Source organism: Schistocerca piceifrons, chromosome 8, assembly GCF_021461385.2.
Source record: "Schistocerca piceifrons isolate TAMUIC-IGC-003096 chromosome 8, iqSchPice1.1, whole genome shotgun sequence".
NCBI classification, from domain to species: domain Eukaryota; kingdom Metazoa; phylum Arthropoda; class Insecta; order Orthoptera; family Acrididae; genus Schistocerca; species Schistocerca piceifrons.
The window spans coordinates 90,751,279-90,768,924 of NC_060145.1; positions in this window are offsets into that span (position 1 = coordinate 90,751,279).

Below are 17,646 nucleotides of genomic sequence, written 5' to 3' on the forward strand. Positions count from 1 at the left end.
CGAAAGGCAAAGGTCCCGAGTTCGAGGCTCGGTCGGGCACACAGTTTTGATCTGCCAGGAAGTTTCACATTTCCATTGCTTGCAGTCTCTTTTTCTCTGCCTTTCCCAGAGTCCACGCTTCACATCCGTATGTTAAGACACTCCAGACAAAAGTTTTGGCAAACTTTTTCCTACTTTCTATGCTTATATAATTGTCTGTTAGAAAATTCCTTTTATTTTGGAAAGCTTGCTTTGCCAAGGCTACTCTTGTCTTTATATCTGTGATACATTTATTGTCGTCAGTGGTTGTGCTCCCCAAATAACAGAAGTTCTCAACCTGCTTTAGAACATCATTTTCTAGTTTTATATTAAGTTTACCATTTTCTTTTGTCTTCCCTACTATCATAGTTTTTGTTTTATTCTTATTTATTTTTAGATTATATTCTCTTAGAATTTTGGCAAATTTTAGCAACTTAAACTCCATTTCCTTTACTGAGTCAGCAAGTACTACTATATCATCTGCCAAACTGATACAGTGTATTCGTTCCCCGTTAATTTTAATTCCTTTGGTTATTCTTTTCAGTTTTTCAGTGGTTTTTTCAATATATAAGTTGAACAAATATGGTGACAATGGGCATCCTTGCCTTACTCCCCTCCTTATTTTTGCTTTCTTCTTCACACCATTCACTTCTATCTCTGCTTCCTGCCTTTCATACAGGTTCCAGATTAATCTTCTGTCCCTCCAATCAAGATTTATTTCCTACATTGTTCGGAGTAACAATTTCCAATTAACCATGTCAAATGCTTTTTGTAAATCTATAAAGCTCAAGTAGGTTTTCCTATTAACTCCAATTCGTCTTCCTAATCTTTCGCATACATCCTCTAATTCGAAAAGTAGGTCACCGTTTTTATTCTTGACCATATTTGTTTTTGTTCTTGGATTCATCTGCATTGATCTAATTTTAGAGTAGGACCTATCAATTTGACCTCTACTTAGATCTTGTTGAATTTCCTTATGTTTGTCGTGCATCCACTTTCCTTTTTCAGATCTACATTTCTCTGTAATTGCATTTTTTACACTTTTGTACTTATCGAAATCTTTTTTCTTCGGCCTGTTTCGTTCTTCAGTAAGGTCTAGTATTTTCTTGGTCATCCATGGTTTCCCCGGTTCTAGTTTCCTTAATCCTAATAGTCTTTTAGCAGCTACTTCTACGGTCTCTTTGAATCCTTCCCATCCTTAACTGTTACTTATCACGTTATCGGTCAATTCTTTCATGTCCGTAGTTACTTGCTTTTCCGTAAGTTTTTCTACAAACCATCTGTGTTGCTTAGTTCCTAAATCTGTTACTATAGTCTTTTATCAGTAGAACATGGTCACTGTCTCCGTCATATCCAGGGTATGAGTGGATAGACTTTATTTGATTCATAAATTTCTTCTTGACTAGGATATAATCTATCTGATACCTTGTGCCATCTGCTAGACTTTTTCATGTATTTCTTCTTCTCTTGGGCATTTCAAAACACGTTTTGGTGACTGTCATCTCATACTGTTCACAGAAATCTAGCAACCTTTGTCCTCTAGCATTAATTTTTCCTAGCCCGAACTTGCCATTCTACAATCCTTTGTTATCTTCACCAATCGATGCATTGAAAGCACCAGTTATGGTAAGATTGTCAGTTTCTTTAACCAGTTTCATTAAGTCATCAATTTGCTCATATACTACTTCTACTTCCTTATCCTTGCTATTTGTTGTTGGTAAGTAAATTGCAATTACACACAAATCCGTGGGTTGTGCTTTAATTTTAATCGTCATTATCCTATCACTGCAGTGGTATGTGTTCAACACACTGTTCTTCCATTTTCCTCTCAAAATTATAGCGACGCCATTGCTTCCTGTTCGAGCACTACCACTGCGAATGATCCTGAAATTCCCTGACATAAAATCACCGTTGACGCCCCATCTAGTTTCACGGACTCCTAGTACATCCAGCTGTGACTTTTCCATTAACATCTTAACCTCTTCTAGTTTCCCAGATTTTAATAGGGTTCTGACCTTCCATGTTCCAATTTTCATCTGTTCTTTTATTCCAGAATGAAATTTTCATTTTTCATTTTAGAGCACTTGCCCGCGAAAGGCAAAGGTCTTTAGTTCGAGTCTCGGTCCGGCACACAGTTTTAATCTGCCAGGAAGTGTTCTTTCATTCCTTTACTCCTTGCAGCCTTTCGCAAGACATTCCCCCCACCCACAACCTCCCCCCCCCACCCCCCGGAGATCCGAGATCCGAATGTGGGAATTGAAACTCCGGAAAATTTTGAATTGGATATACCCATATTTCAATTTGGGAATCCTGTATGGGATCGTTAATGCAGTAGTTTCCCGTTGCCTTCTGCATCCTCCTGCCGTTTACCATGTTAATGGTTCCTCCGCCTTTAGGGACAATTGCTCATCCCTGGGACAAGAAGGTGCACCTTGCTTACCCGCTCATCCGCCCCTTACTGGCTGTTGGCTCTTGGTAAGGTCGGTCTCCTTATACCGGGAGTCATTCGGTTATAGCCAGAAAAGAAAATGAAAATGAAAGACACTCTTGAGCCTCGCAACCTAATACCGTCGGGGTCGAAGCAGCAAGAGTTGACCAAGAGAGGCCGACAGGAAAGAAGGAAGCAGAAGTCTGACACAAGTAAGTGGAAGCAATGCCAGACTTAGCTAAAGCCGTCAGCACACGGACCGTGCATCCGAACGTTGAGCGTTGAGCGTGCCGAGTTTCTGACGTCATAGCGTGGAATAGCACGTTCGGGAGTCTTTCCGAAAGTGCAGAGCAATATCTGGCATGTCAGATATTCTGAGCGTGCGTCTGAGCGTTGACCAATGAGATGGAACAACGCCACCTACGTCACACGCACGCCGTCTTCCTTCAGTACAGAGTTGTGAGGCGCCATATTGGCATTCATTTCAAGCCTATATGTATATATACCGTTTCTGACCACCAGCAAATTGAGAATCACTGGAAAACCCGTTGTTAGTTGTGTGATTCTATCCAATAAATTAATGAGAAACATCATATTCGAAGCCAAAGAATTATTGTAACCTGCGTATTATGAGAGTAGGCTATTTGAAGGCAGCGACACACTGAAGATCCACCCAAAATGCATTGTTCTTGATACAATTTGTTATAATTAAATTTCAATTAGTAACATAATTACCTACGATTAACGTTTTTACCAATGGCTAAGATAATATGACGCAATGCAGGGCTATCGTAGGTTGAGCGTAGTGAGTAGCGTCTCTGTCCAATAATGAGTTTTTGATGGGGCGGTGGTTCGCGTCGTAACACTTCCAAATTTTTTTCCTAACATTCGCGTTTTTATTAGGTTCTGATACTTTATTATTAGTTTGATATAAGTATATACTATAATATTTGATGTTATGTAAATATAAGTTCACCTTTTTTTTTGAGGGGTGACTTTGTCCGATTGGCTTAATCTACGGGACAGCTTGCGCTACTTGTATAAAGATATTTTGCTCCTTTTACGCTTCGTAATTCACATGTTGCAAAGATTCTGCTACTGGGTAGGAACAGTGATCAAGTAAGACTGACCCTGGGGTTTTACTAAAATTTGGGAATGACGAAACCACATTGGGGCCCACGTACCGTATGCACAAGTCGCATCGTTCCTGAGCGTTCAGCAGCACGTTGAACTTGGCACGCTCAACGTTGACGTTCGACAGCACGGTCCGTGTGCCGACGGCTTAAGGGCCGGTGTGGTTGCCACCCACATACTGCCAAGAAGGGAGCACCCTGCGGTAGTTAGAGACATAGAAGCAAGAAAGGAAAGCATCTGGAGGTCGTTAATCTGGTGGGGAACGCCCATTGCGGAATGGCAGTTTCCAAGGAAAGCTGAAACGTCAGCAAACCGACACGGACTAGTAGGGAGACGCGTAACGTGCATCAAGAACAAAAGAGGGAAGCAGTCGCGTAAGTGCCGTGAACAATGCGATGTGCAATTGCGTGTTGTTCCTTCTTTCAGAATATGTCAAGCAACAGTTCATTCTGAAACCTACATCTGCATCTATATACATACTACGCAATCCTCCATACGGTACGAAGCGGAGGGTACCTCGTACCACAACTAGGATCTTCTCTCCCTGTTCCACTCCCAAACAGAACGAGGAAAAAACGACTGCCTATATGCCTCTGTACGAGCCCTGATCTCTCTTATCTTATCTTTGTGGTCTTTCCGCGAAATGTAAGTTGGCGGCAGTAAAATTGTACTGCAGTCAGCCTCAAATGCTGGTTCTCTAGAGACTCCCACCCGAGTTTCTGAAGCATTTCCGTAACACTCGCGTGATGAACAAACCTACCAGTAACAAATCTAGCAGCCCACCTCTGAATTGCTTCTACGTACTCCCTCAATCCGACCTGATAGGGATCTCAAACGCTCGAGCAGTACTCAAGAATAGGTCGTATTAGTGTTTTATAAGCGGTCTCCTTTACAGATGAACCACATCTTCCCAAAATTCTACCAATGAACCGAAGACGACTATCCGCCTTCCCCACAACTGCCATTACATGCTTGTCCCACTTCATATCGTTCTGTAATGTTATGCCCAAATATTTAATCGACGTGACTGTGTGAAGCGCTACACTACTAATGGAGTATTCAAACATTACAGGATTCTTTTTCCTATCCATTTGAATTAATTTACATTTATCTATATTTAGAGTTAGCTGCCATTCTTTACAACAATCACAAATCCTGTCCAAATCGTCTTGTATCCTCCTACAGTCACTCAACGACGACACCTTCCCGTACACCACAGCATCATCAGCAAACAGCCGTACATTGCTATCCACCCTATCCAAAACATCATTTATGTAGATAGAAAACAACAGCGGACCTACCACACTTCCCTGCGGCACTCCAGATGATACCCTCACCTCTGATGAACACTCACCATCGAGGACAACGTACTGGGTTCTATTACTTAAGAAGTCTTCGAGCCACTCACACACTTGGGAACCAATCCCATATGCTCTTACCTTAGTTAGCAGTCGGCAGTGGGGCACCGAGTCACACGCTTTCCGGAAGTCAAGGAATATGGCATCCGTCTGATACCCTTCATCCATGGTTCGCAAGATATCATGTGAAAAAAGAGCGAGTTGCGTTTCGCAGGAGCGATGCTTTCTGAAGCCGTGCTGATGCATGGACGGAAACTTCTCTGTCTCAAGGAAATTCATTATATTCGAACTGAGAATATGTTCGAGAATCCTACAACAAACCGATGTTAAGGATATTGGTCCGTAATTTTGAGGATCCGTCCTTCTACCCTTCTTATATATGTTATATTATGTGCTTCTTTGTCATGTCAACTAGTTACGGGAGCTCCAAAAATACTCAATATTCAGAACTGTATTTAATTTGAGAGTTTATTGGTGAGAATGAATATAGAAATGTTTGCGCGGTGCTCAGAGCCGTGTCGTGTCCAGCACGGCGTGCGCTGCCGTGTGGAGCGTCCCGACAGCACACACATGTGGGCACCGCTGTAGAGCAGTTCTCAGCTGCGAAACGGATGATCCAGAGTGTGATGAGAATAATTTTTTGCCCCTGAAAGTGAAGCTGCAGCAAGGGTCTATGCTGGCAACTTATTAACTACTTCATACACTAAAGAAAAAGCAATAATAAAGCACCTGCTACACAGGAAATAAAACAGAATCCCACTGTTTGCATGCTACTCAAAGGCAAACTCTCCTAGAGAATACCAAACGATTTTAGGCTGCACAATATTAATGGAAAAATAATAGATGATTATAGACTTGCGGAAAGGAATGAAACAGGAAGCCACAAGAAAGAATTTTGCACAGAGCATAATTTAATCGTCGCTAACACTTGATTTAAGAATCATGAAAGAAGTTTCTATACATGGAAGAGACCTGGACACACCATAAGGTTTCGGGCATTATATAATCATAAGACAGAGGTTTTGGAACGATATTTTTCATTGTAAGACATTTCCAGGGGCAGATGTCGACTCTGATCACAATTTATTGGTTATGAACTCTAGATTAAAACCGACGAAATTCCAAAAAGGTATGAAATTAAGTAATTTGTGCGTGAATACGTTGAAAGAACCAGAGGTTGTGGAGAGTTTCAGAGCGTGCATTAGACAACATGACTAGAGGAGGGAAAAGGAATGCAGTACAAAACGAATGGGAAACTTTAACAGATGATATAGTGAAGTCAGTAGAGGATCAAACAGGTAAAAAGACTAGGGCTGGTAGAAATCTGTGTATAACACAAGAAATATCGAATTTAACTGATGAAAGACGAAAATTTAAAAATGTATCAAATGAAGCAGGAAAAGGGAATAAAAACGTTTAAAAAATGAGACTGACATGAAATACAAGGTGTTAATCGGGAATGGCTAGGGGCGAGATGTAGGTTTTTAGAAGTATTTTCACTAGAATAAGGTAGACACCGCCTACAGGAAAATTAAACAGACCTTTGGTGAAGAGAGAAGCAGCTGTATGAACACCAGCAGCTCAGATGGTAAAACAGTCTTAAGCAAAGACGAGAAAGTTGAAAGTTGGAAGGGGTGTATAGAGGGTCTATACAAGGGAGATAAACTTTAATGCAATATTACAGAAAACGAAGTGGATGTAGATGGAGATGAGATGGGGGATATGATACGTCGAGGAGAATTTGACAGAGATCTGAGGGACCTACGTCGAAACAAGGCTCTGGGAATAGATGACATCCCCTAGAACTATTGATAGCCTTGGGAGAGTCAGTCATGACAAAACTCTTCCTCTGGTGTCAGAGATGTATGAGACACGCTAAATATCCTTAGTTTTCATGAAGAATACATTAATTCAAATTCCAAAGAAAGCAGTTAGTAATATGTGTGAAAGTTACCGAACTATCAGTTAAATAAGTCATGGTTGCAAAATACCAACACGATTTCTTTACAGAAGATTGGAAAAACTGGTACAAGCCGATCTCGGGCAAGATCAGTTTGAATTCCGGACAAATGTTGGAACACGCGAACTTGTTTACAAGATACACTCCTGGAAATTGAAATAAGAACACCGTGAATCCACTGTCCCAGGAAGGGGAAACTTTATTGACACATTCCTGGGGTCAGATACATCACATGATCACACTGACAGAACCACAGGCACATAGACACAGGCAACAGAGCATGCACAATGTCGGCACTAGTACAGTGTATATCCACCTTTCGCAGCAATGCAGGCTGCTATTCTCCCATGGAGACGATCGTAGAGATGCTGGATGTAGTCCTGTGGAACGGCTTGCCATGCCATTTCCACCTGGCGCCTCAGTTGGACCAGCGATCGTGCTGGACGTGCAGACCGCGTGAGACGACGCTTCATCCAGTCCCAAACATGCTCAATGGGGGACAGATCCGGAGATCTTGCTGGCCAGGGTAGTTGACTTACACCTTCTAGAGCACGTTGGGTGGCACGGGATACATGCGGACGTACATTGTCCTGTTGGAACAGCAAGTTCCCTTGCCGGTCTAGGAATGGTAGAACGATGGGTTCGATGACGGTTTGGATGTACCGTGCACTATTCAGTGTCCCCTCGACGATCACCAGTGGTGTACGGCCAGTGTAGGAGATCGCTCCCCACACCATGATGCCGGGTGTTGGCCCTGTGTGCCTCGGTCGTATGCAGTCCTGATTGTGGCGCTCACCTGCACGGCGCCAAACACGCATACGACCATCACGGCACCAAGGCAGAAGCGACTCTCATCGCTGAAGACGACACGTCTCCATTCGTCCCTCCATTCACGCCTGTCGCGACACCACTGGAGGCGGGCTGCACGATGTTGGGGCGTGAGCGGAAGACGGCCTAACGGTGTGCGGGACCGTAGCCCAGCTTCATGGAGACGGTTGCGAATGGTCCTCGCCGATACCCCAGGAGCAACAGTGTCCCTAATTTGCTGGGAAGTGGCGGTGCGGTCCCCTACGGCACTGCGTAGGATCCTACGGTCTTGGCGTGCATCCGTGCGTCGCTGCGGTTCGGTCCCAGGTCGACGGGCACGTGCACCTTCCGCCGACCACTGGCGACAACATCGATGTACTGTGGAGACCTCACGCCCCACGTGTTGAGCAATTCGGCGGTACGTCCACCCGGCCTCCCGCATGCCCACTATACGCCCTCGCTCAAAGTCCGCCAACTGCACATACGGTTCACGTCCACGCTGTCGCGGCATGCTACCAGTGTCAAAGACTGCGATGGAGCTCCGTATGCCACGGCAAACTGGCTGACACTGACGGCGGCGGTGCACAAATGCTGCGCAGCTAGCGCCATTCGGCGGCCAACACCGCGGTTCCTGGTGTGTCCGCTGTGCCGTGCGTGTGATCAATGCTTGTACAGCCCTCTCGCAGTGGCCGGAGCAAGTATGGTGGGTCTGACACACCGGTGTCAATGTGTTCTTTTTTCCATTTCCAGGAGTGTAGTTTAAGGAATGAGAAACGTACGGTTATTACATTTGTAGACTTAGCAAAAGCTTTTGACAAAGATGACTAGGATTACCCTTCTCTGAAATTCTAAATGTAGCAGAGGTAATATATAGGGAGCGAAGGGCTATCTACAACTTGTGTAGAAACCAGACGGTAGTTACAAGAGACGAGGTGTAGGTATGAAGGGGTAGAAGTGGTGGAGGGGGGAGTGTGACAGGGTTATAACCTGTCCCTGGTGTTATTCAATAAGTACACTGAGCAAGCATTAAAGGAAATCAAAGAAAATTTTGGAGTAGAAACTAAAGTTCAGGAAGAAGAAAAAAAAAGTTGAGTTTCGCTGATGAGGCAGAAAGTCTGTCAGAGACGGCAATGAACCTGTAAGAGCAGTTAAACGGAATGGATAGTGTCTTAAAACTAGGATATAAAATGAACGTTAACAAAAGCAAAACAGTGACAACAGAATATAGTCAAATTAAAATAGGTGATGCTAAGGGAATTGGATTAGGAAGCGAGACACTTAAAGTAGTAGATAAGTTTTGCTATCTGGGCAGCAAAATAACTGACGATTGCTAAAGTAGAGAGGATGTAATATATAGGCTAGTAATGGCAAAAAAAGCATTTCTGTAGAAGATAAATTTGTTGTCGACTGTAGGCTTTAGTGTTAGCTATGATTTTCTGACGGTATATGTCTGGAGTCTAGCCATGTATGGAAGTGAAGCATTGACTACAAAAACTGAATCTTTTGAAATGTGATGCTACAGAAGAATGTTGAAGGTTACATGATTAGAACACGAAGCTAATGAGGAGGTGCTGAATAGATCTGGGGAGAAAATAAATGTTTGGCACGACTTGACCAAAAGAACGGATCAGTTGATAAGATATATTCTGAGATATCAAGGGGTCATGAATTTAGTACTGGAGGGAAGTGTGGTCGGTAAAAATTTTAGAGGGAGACCAAGAGATGAATACAGTTAGCAGATGCCGAAGAATGCAGGTTGCAGTAGGTATTCGGAGATGAAGAGGTACGCACAGGATTACTCTAGCATGGAGAACAGCTTCAAACCATTCTTTAGAATGAAGAAAACAACACCAACTGTGGATCGTCTCTAGGTCTTGCTAAATTTCACTACAGTCTTCTAGACTCACAGCAAGTTTACACAACGGCGTCTTTCAGGAACAGTGTCACAGAGCTTTCGATGTTACCAAAAACATCATGTATACTAGAACATATTGTAAAGTGAAGTCTACTGCCGCCTTTCTCTCAGGAACTACTATAGGGATTTTGATACGGTTTTCAGTAATAGGTAGATGATTTAGAAGGAAGATTCAGATGTGCAGTTGATAGCTATTTCGTGCATGTTGCTCGTCTATGAGGCACTGAAGTCCGCTACCGCTTTTATCTGTCTGTATGTGAAGGGTAATATACAATATGTAAAAGAATCAAGAGAGACGATCAAGAATGGAATGCTCGGATTAAAAAGTATGTAAGACAGACATGTAGTCTTTCGCCCTTCTTATCAATCTGTACATCGAAGAAGGAATGACGGAAACAAAAGAAATGTTGACAAGTTGAATTAAAATTCAAGGTCAAAGGATATCAATGATGCGATCCGCTGATGACATTGCTATCCTGAGTGAAAGTGAAGAAGAGTTACATGAATGAGATTTTCACTCTGCAGCGGAGTGTGCGCTTATATGAAACTTACTGGCAGATTAAAACTGTGTGCCGGACCGAGACTCGAACTCGGGACCTTTGCCTTTCGTGGGCAAGTGCTCTACCAACTGAGCTACCCAAGCACGACTCACGCCCGGTACTCACAGCTTTACTTCCGCCAGTACCTCGTCTCCTACCTTCCAAACTTTACAGATGCTCTCCTGCGAACCATGCAGGACTAGCAATCCTGAAAGAAAGGATACTGCGGAGACATGGCTTAGCGACAGTCTAGGGGATGTTTCCAGAATGAGATTATCACTCTGCAGCGGAGTGTGCGCTGATATGAAACTTCTTGGCAGATTAAAACTGTGTGCTGGACCGAGGCTCCAACACACGACCTTTGCCATTCGCGGGCAAGTGCTCAACCTCTCGCAGGAGAGATTTTTGTAAAGTTTGGAAGGAAGGAGACGAGGTACTGGCGGAAGTAAAGCTGTGAGGCCGGGGCGTGGGTCGTGCTTGGGAAACTCAGTTGGTAGAGCACTTGCCCGCGAAAGGCAAAGGTCCCGAGTTCTAGTCTCGGTCTGGCACACAGTTTCAATCAGCCAGGAAGTTTCAAAAATTACATGATCTGCTGAATGACTGTACTGTCTAATGAGTACAGAATAGGGATTGAGAGTAAATCGAAGAAATACGGAAGTAATGAAAAGTAGCAGAAATGAGAACAGCGAGAAAATTAACATCACGATTGATGGTCACGAAGTAAATGAAGCTAAGGAATTCTGATACGTAGGCAGCAAAATAACCAATGACGGACGAAGCAAGGAGGACATCAATAGCAGACGAGCACTGGCGAAAAGGGCACTCCTCGCCAAGAAAATTCTACTAGTATCAAACATAGGTCTTGAGGATGATATATCTGACAATATATGGTTGGGGCACAGCATTGTACGGTAGTGAAACATGGAGTGTGGAAAAACCGGAACAGAAGAGAATCGAAGCGTTTGAGGGTGGGTGCTACAGACGAGTGTTGAAAACTAGGTGGCCTGATAACGTAAGGAATGAGGAGGTTTTGCGCAGAATCGGAGAGGAAAGGAATATGTGGAAAACACTGACAAGGAGAAGGGACAGGATGATAGGACATCTCTTAAGCATCAGGCACTGACTTCCACTGTACTAGAAGGAGCTCTAGCGGACACAAACTGTAGAGGAAGACAGAGATTGGAATACATCCAGTAGATAATTGAGCACGTAGGTTAAAAGTGCTACTCTGAGATGAAAAGGTTGGCAATGGAGAAGAGAAATTCATGGCGGGCCGCATGAAAACAGAAGACTGATGATTAAAAAAAAAGAAAGGTAAGAAAGAAAGAAAAGTGAAGTCCTATCTCAGGAACGACAGTAAAGGTTTTGTTTGAATATAGTTTTCATTAATAGACAGACTGATTCACGAGGAAGGTTCTTGTATGTAAATCATTACTGCCACCCCAGAAGAACCATCCAACGGTTGATACTTAGTGTTACCAGTGCGAATCCGGAGTGGGTGGCTAATTTATCTACATGTTGTTGCAGATAGTAGGGTTCTCCAAAATTTACTTTTAGGTTTGTCGATTCGCCCTATAAAGAACTAATTGTTTTCTGACTCAAATTCTGGGTGGTGACGGTCCCATTGTAACCTCCCATTGTAACCTCCCACTTCCTAATCGGCCTACTGGATTGCGATATAACTGACTGTGATCGCATATGCCAAGCGAAATTTTACAGTGAGTAAGGCTATCGTTACCGAAGGAAAATAACGCCGGTTAGTTCTAGGATAGTGCACAACAGGCTCTTCTGAAGGAAGCATCTGTTCTAAACTTAAACTAAATACTGATGATAATTTTGAAATGCGTGGATTATAGTACAATCGCTCACGAACCACACAGGGAAAAATGGGTACCATGTAATATTCACAACAAAAATCACTGATAACACAAAGAAAACACTGATTGACTAAAAAGTGAATAATCAGCGGTCGCCAGTCCGCTAGGGGAATGAATCTCAAGCATCTTTAGAAAGGTAATAGCAAAGAAATTTAAGCAAATAATTAATTACTGGCGTGGCAACAGAAGTTTGTCACTCTTTTCCACAACACAACAGCACACGTGATAATAAATGAATGTGGAAGCACTGAGTTTGATGTTATTTATTCTTAACAACTAAATTTTGAAAGCAAAAATATATGGTATTACTGGTTAAATGAATGACTGACTTAAATTAAACTCTGGTAGTGGTAACTGGGTGAATTGAGCGCACTCGCAGATAATTTACCAATAGGTTCCATCTACAATGAATTTGTTTGAATTTATCCAGAATAACAATAGCATTGTTTATAAGAATGAAGATGTGTTTGTGATAACTGATAAAGAGAATAATCCATGGTTTAAAGCAGTTAGTGAGTTGGTTAGTCACTCAGTTAGTCAATTAGTTAGTCAGTTAATTTGTTTGTTAGTCAGTCTTAGTCATTTAGTTGTACAGTCAGTTTGTTTAACGGTTGGTTGTTTTATTGTCGCTTCTAATTTAATTAATCTTCGTTCCAAGTTTAATTCATCTTCCTTTCGAACGTAGTTAACTTATCTTCGTTTTGAGTTTATTGGTCGATTTTCTGGCCACTGCATTGCATAAAAATCGATGTCTTCCTTTTTTAAGGAAAGTCATTATGGAATTCCAGAGATTAAAAATTTAGTCCTTGCAGATGTTAAACAAAACAAATTAAAGAATGTAAAGCAGACAGAAAAAAATAGCTGATTTTTCATTACCGCTTTAAGTTCTAATACATTTTTTGATGTTTTACTGTAACATTGAATTGCGAATTAACTACTTTAATCGCGACTGATGACCTCAGAAGTTAAGTCGTATAGTGCTCAGAGCCATTTGAACCATTTTGAACTACTTTAATCTCTTCCTCCAACCAATAATTGGAATAAAAATTTATAAAACATTTGGTATCACTAAAACAGTGCTACCTAAAAATACACAAAACCTTAAATCCGTCTTCTGTAAATTCGACCATGTGCACTTTTACAACTTCTTAATATGGAAAATTGCCTTTATAATAGTTATCGATATCTGTTACGCTTTCTTCGCTTGAATCCGAACCATTTTCTTCCAAATAACATTTATTAATTGCCTTAAGAATCTTTTTAATATATTTGTTTCTACTTTATTTAAATCTTTTAATTTTACAAAAGATCGTCTTCCTTGTCGTTTACCATAATTTTTGCACAACCATTTTTAAGTGAAACTAAATCCAAACATTGTATTTGGTATTCTTTGTCCAACAAACTATTGATTTTTTCTCGCATATCTTCGAAATGGATTTTATTCTTAAAAAATAGATCTATGATTTTAGCGTTTCTGTCTTCTGCCCTTTATTACTACAGATTATTAGGAATTTATAAACAAGTTTAATTAGATTAAATGGAGAAATTAATTATTCTAAAGATAACACACCTAGGAAAACAGATGTATTTGTTTACATAACCAAGGTAACTATAGAAAGATAATGGTATCTACTATTGTTTAGTTGTTTAGGGTATAATGTTTACCATATTTACTGTGTAGAAGGTGGAATTTAATTCGTCCATATTACATTTTTTGAGATTATTATATTCATAAATACATTGCACGTTTAGTTGCACTTATTACGAATATCCACCATTAATGCTAGATTTTTTTAAACAGCATAATACAGGTACTCCTGAGAAAATCAAAACAGTTAAAATAGATACATAAACATGTACAGCAAATTATGTATTGGTCATTCATTGCCTGTTAAAGGGTGCGTTTTCCTCCACTTTGAAGTTTCTAATGTTTCAGTGCACTCACAAAAACACAACTCTTTCTTTATTCTTATTTGGCATTGTTTCGATTTTATCGAGATTAACTTTAAAACAGTATAAGTACTTGGCTGCATGTTTAAAGGGGTGGGTGATTTACTCACCCCTAGTTTTCCATAAATATTACAGCGTTTTTCAGGGGTGAATTTTTTTCACTCCTGATAAATATTGAAGATTTTTCATTGCGTCTTAATGGGGACTCAGAGTCCCCCTTTAAATTTTCATAATTATTTGTGTCATCAACAATCTACATTATTTCTAATTACTTTATCAATGTCTTTATATTCTAAAATTTCTGCAATATCGTTTCCTTTAAACCATGGATTATTCAATTACAAACAACATTTTGTGCTTTATTCAAGAATTTTTTCATTATAAGTTAACCCTGTCTGGGGGATGGGTTTTAAATCTTCAAATATTTTACAGTCATCTACATCTACATTTTTTGTAATTGCTTGGTTTGTATCTTTATATTCTAATATTTCAGTAACATATTTTGCCTTAAACCATGGATTATTCTCTGTATCAATTATCACAAACACATCTTTATTGTTACAAAAATTACTATTGTTGTTCTGCATAAATTCAGACAAGTTCATTGTATATGGAAAATGTCGGTAAATTGTCTGTGAATGCGCTCAGTCCACCAAATTACTTCTTGTGTTAGGTAAAAAAAATTACTTTCAGTAACGTCAGTGTTATGTCTCTCTCTCTCTATTCATTTAGTCGGTTCCGACTCTTCGTGACCCCATGAACCAAATCACGCCACTTTTTCCTGTCTCGCACTTTCTCCCGCAGACCTTCCAGGTTGGAACACATTACTTCTGTGATGCCATCGATCCATCTCGTCCTCTGACGTCCTCTTCTTCTAGTTCCTTCAATCTTCCCCAGCATTAATGTTTTTTCCAGCGAGGCATGCCTTCGCATTGTGTGTCCAAAGTAGGTCAGCTTTTGTTTTAACATTAGACCATCCAGGGATAAATCTGGTTTTATTTGCTCCAATATTGATCTGTTGGTTCTCTTTGCAGTCCATGGAACTCTAAGACGTTTCCTCCAACACCACAATTCGAATGAGTCAATTCTTCGCCGTTCAGCCTTTCTAATGATCCAGGTCTCACATCCATACATCACAACTGGAAAGACCAGAGCCCTCACAATACGGATCTTTGTTGCTAGTGTTATATCTCTGGACCTTATAACCTTGTCAAGGTTTGACATTGCCTGTCTACCGAGCAACAGGCGTGTGCGGATTTCATGGCTGCAGTCGCCATCAGCAGAGATCTGGGAACAGAGATAACTGAATGTGGTCACTACCTCCATGGTTTCTCCTGCTATATCCCACGAATTGGTAGGTGTAGCTGCCATAATTTTCGTTTTCTTCACATTCAGCATAAGACTGGCCTTTTCACTTTCGTCTTTCACCTTCAGTAAGAGTGGTCTCAATTCTTCTTCACTTTCTGCCAACAGGACCGTATCATGCGCGTACCTGAGGTTGTTTACATTTATTCCAGCTATTTTAATTCCTGTTTCTCCTTCATCTAGCCTCGGATTCCTCATAACATGTTCTGCATACAGATTGAATAAGTACGGTGACAGTATGCAGCCTTGCCGGACCCCTTTCTGAATCTTTATCCATTTCGTTGTTCCATACATAGTTCTCACCGTGGCTTCTTGGTCAAGGTATAAACTCCGTATCAGATGAATGAGGTGATCTGGTACACCTATGTTTTTCAGTACGTTCCATAATTTCTTGTGATCGACGCAGTCAAAGACTTTGGCGTAGTCAATAAAGCAGAGGTACACATCTTTCTGGAATTCTCTCGCTTTTTCCATAATCCACCGAATGTTAGCAATTTGATCTCTAGTTCCTCTTCCTTTCCTAAATTCAGCTTGTTCTTCTGGTGGCTCTCGAACTAGATATTGGCAAAGTCTATTTTGTAAGATTTTCAACATAACTTTGCTAGCATGTGAAATAAGTGCGATTGTTCGGTAATCTGAGCATTGTTTAGAACTTCTCTTCTTTGGAATGGGGATGAATTCTGATCTTTTCCAGTCTTCTGGCCACTGTTGCGTGATCCATATTTTTTGACATAATGAGTGCAGCACCTTCACTGCATCCTTTCCAGTGACTTTAAACAATTCTGCTGGTATTTCATCATGTCAACTAGATTTGTTATCAGCCATATTTTCAAGGGCCCACTGGCTTTCGCTCTCCAACATATCTGGCTCTAGTTTTAAATTAACATTAACATCAGCAGTAGCAGGTCATTATGCAGTTCTTTCTTGTATAGGTCTTCTACATATTCTGCTCATCTTTCCTTAACATCCTCTGCTTCGCTCAGATCTTTCCCGTTTTTATCTTTTATCATTCCAAGTTTTGCCTGGAATTTTCCTTTAATTTCTTTAATTTTCTTATAAAGATCTCTTGTCTACCCCATTCCATTACTATCTTCAACTTCCTTGCACTGTTCATTAAGGAATATATTTTTATCTCTTCTAGCTAATTTCTGAAAATCTTTATTTAATTCAAACATAGCTGATCTATCTCCCTTGATTTTTGCTTTCCTTCGTTCTTCTGCAACTTGCAGTGCCTCAACTGATAGACATCTAGCCTTCTTACTGTTCCTTTTCTTGGGAATGTGTTTCTCTGCGGCCTCCTTGACAGTATTAGCTACTTCTGTCGACATCTCTTGCGAGCTTTTGTCCTCCAGCGGTAATACATTAAATCTGTTCTGTACCTCTACAGCGCAGTCGGAGGATATAGAGTTAAGGTCGTATCTGCAAGTTGGGATACTTTTTGCTACATTCTGAAGTTTCAGCCGAAATTTTGCAATCAGGAGCTCATGATCTGATCCGCAGTCAGCCCCAGGTCTTGTTGTAGCTGACTGAACCGCGTTCTTCCACCTCTGATTACAAAGTATGTAATCAATTTGGTTCCGGTGCTGGCCATCTGGCGAAGTCCAGGCATATAGGCGTCGTTTAGGTAGTTGAAACATTGTATTAGTAATTATCAATGAAATTTCTTGGCAGAATTCTAGGAGTCTCTGTCCAGCTTCATTTGTTGTACCAAGGCCATATTTCCCTGTTATACCTTCTACAGCTTGATTTCCCACTTTTGCATTCCAATCTCCAAGTATGAAGACGATATCCTTTTTTGGTGTTGACAGTAGTAATTCTTGTAAATCTCCATAGAACTGGTCAATAATTTCCTTTTCAGCATCGGTTGTTGGTGCATAAACTTGAATTACTCTGATGTTGAGGGGCTGACCTTGGAGTCTGATGGACATCATTCTATCATTTTTATATTTGCATCCCATTACAGCTTTTCTCATTTTATCACTAACTATGAAGGCTAATCCATTACTTCTGTTGCTTTCGTGCCCAGAATAATACACCATATGGCCATCCGAAGCAAATTCTCCCATGCCAGTCCACCTCATTTCACTTATTCCCAATATGTCGATGTTAATTTTCTCCATTTCTCTTTTCACTATGTCTAGTTTTCCCTGATACACGGATCTTACATTCCATGTTCCTATGCAGTGCTTCTCTTTGCACCATCTTACTCTTCGTGAAGCTCCTCTCAACCTGGTTCCCCACGGAGATCCGATGGAGGAACTTGAAACTCCGAAACGTTTTGAGCTGAGCGAAGCC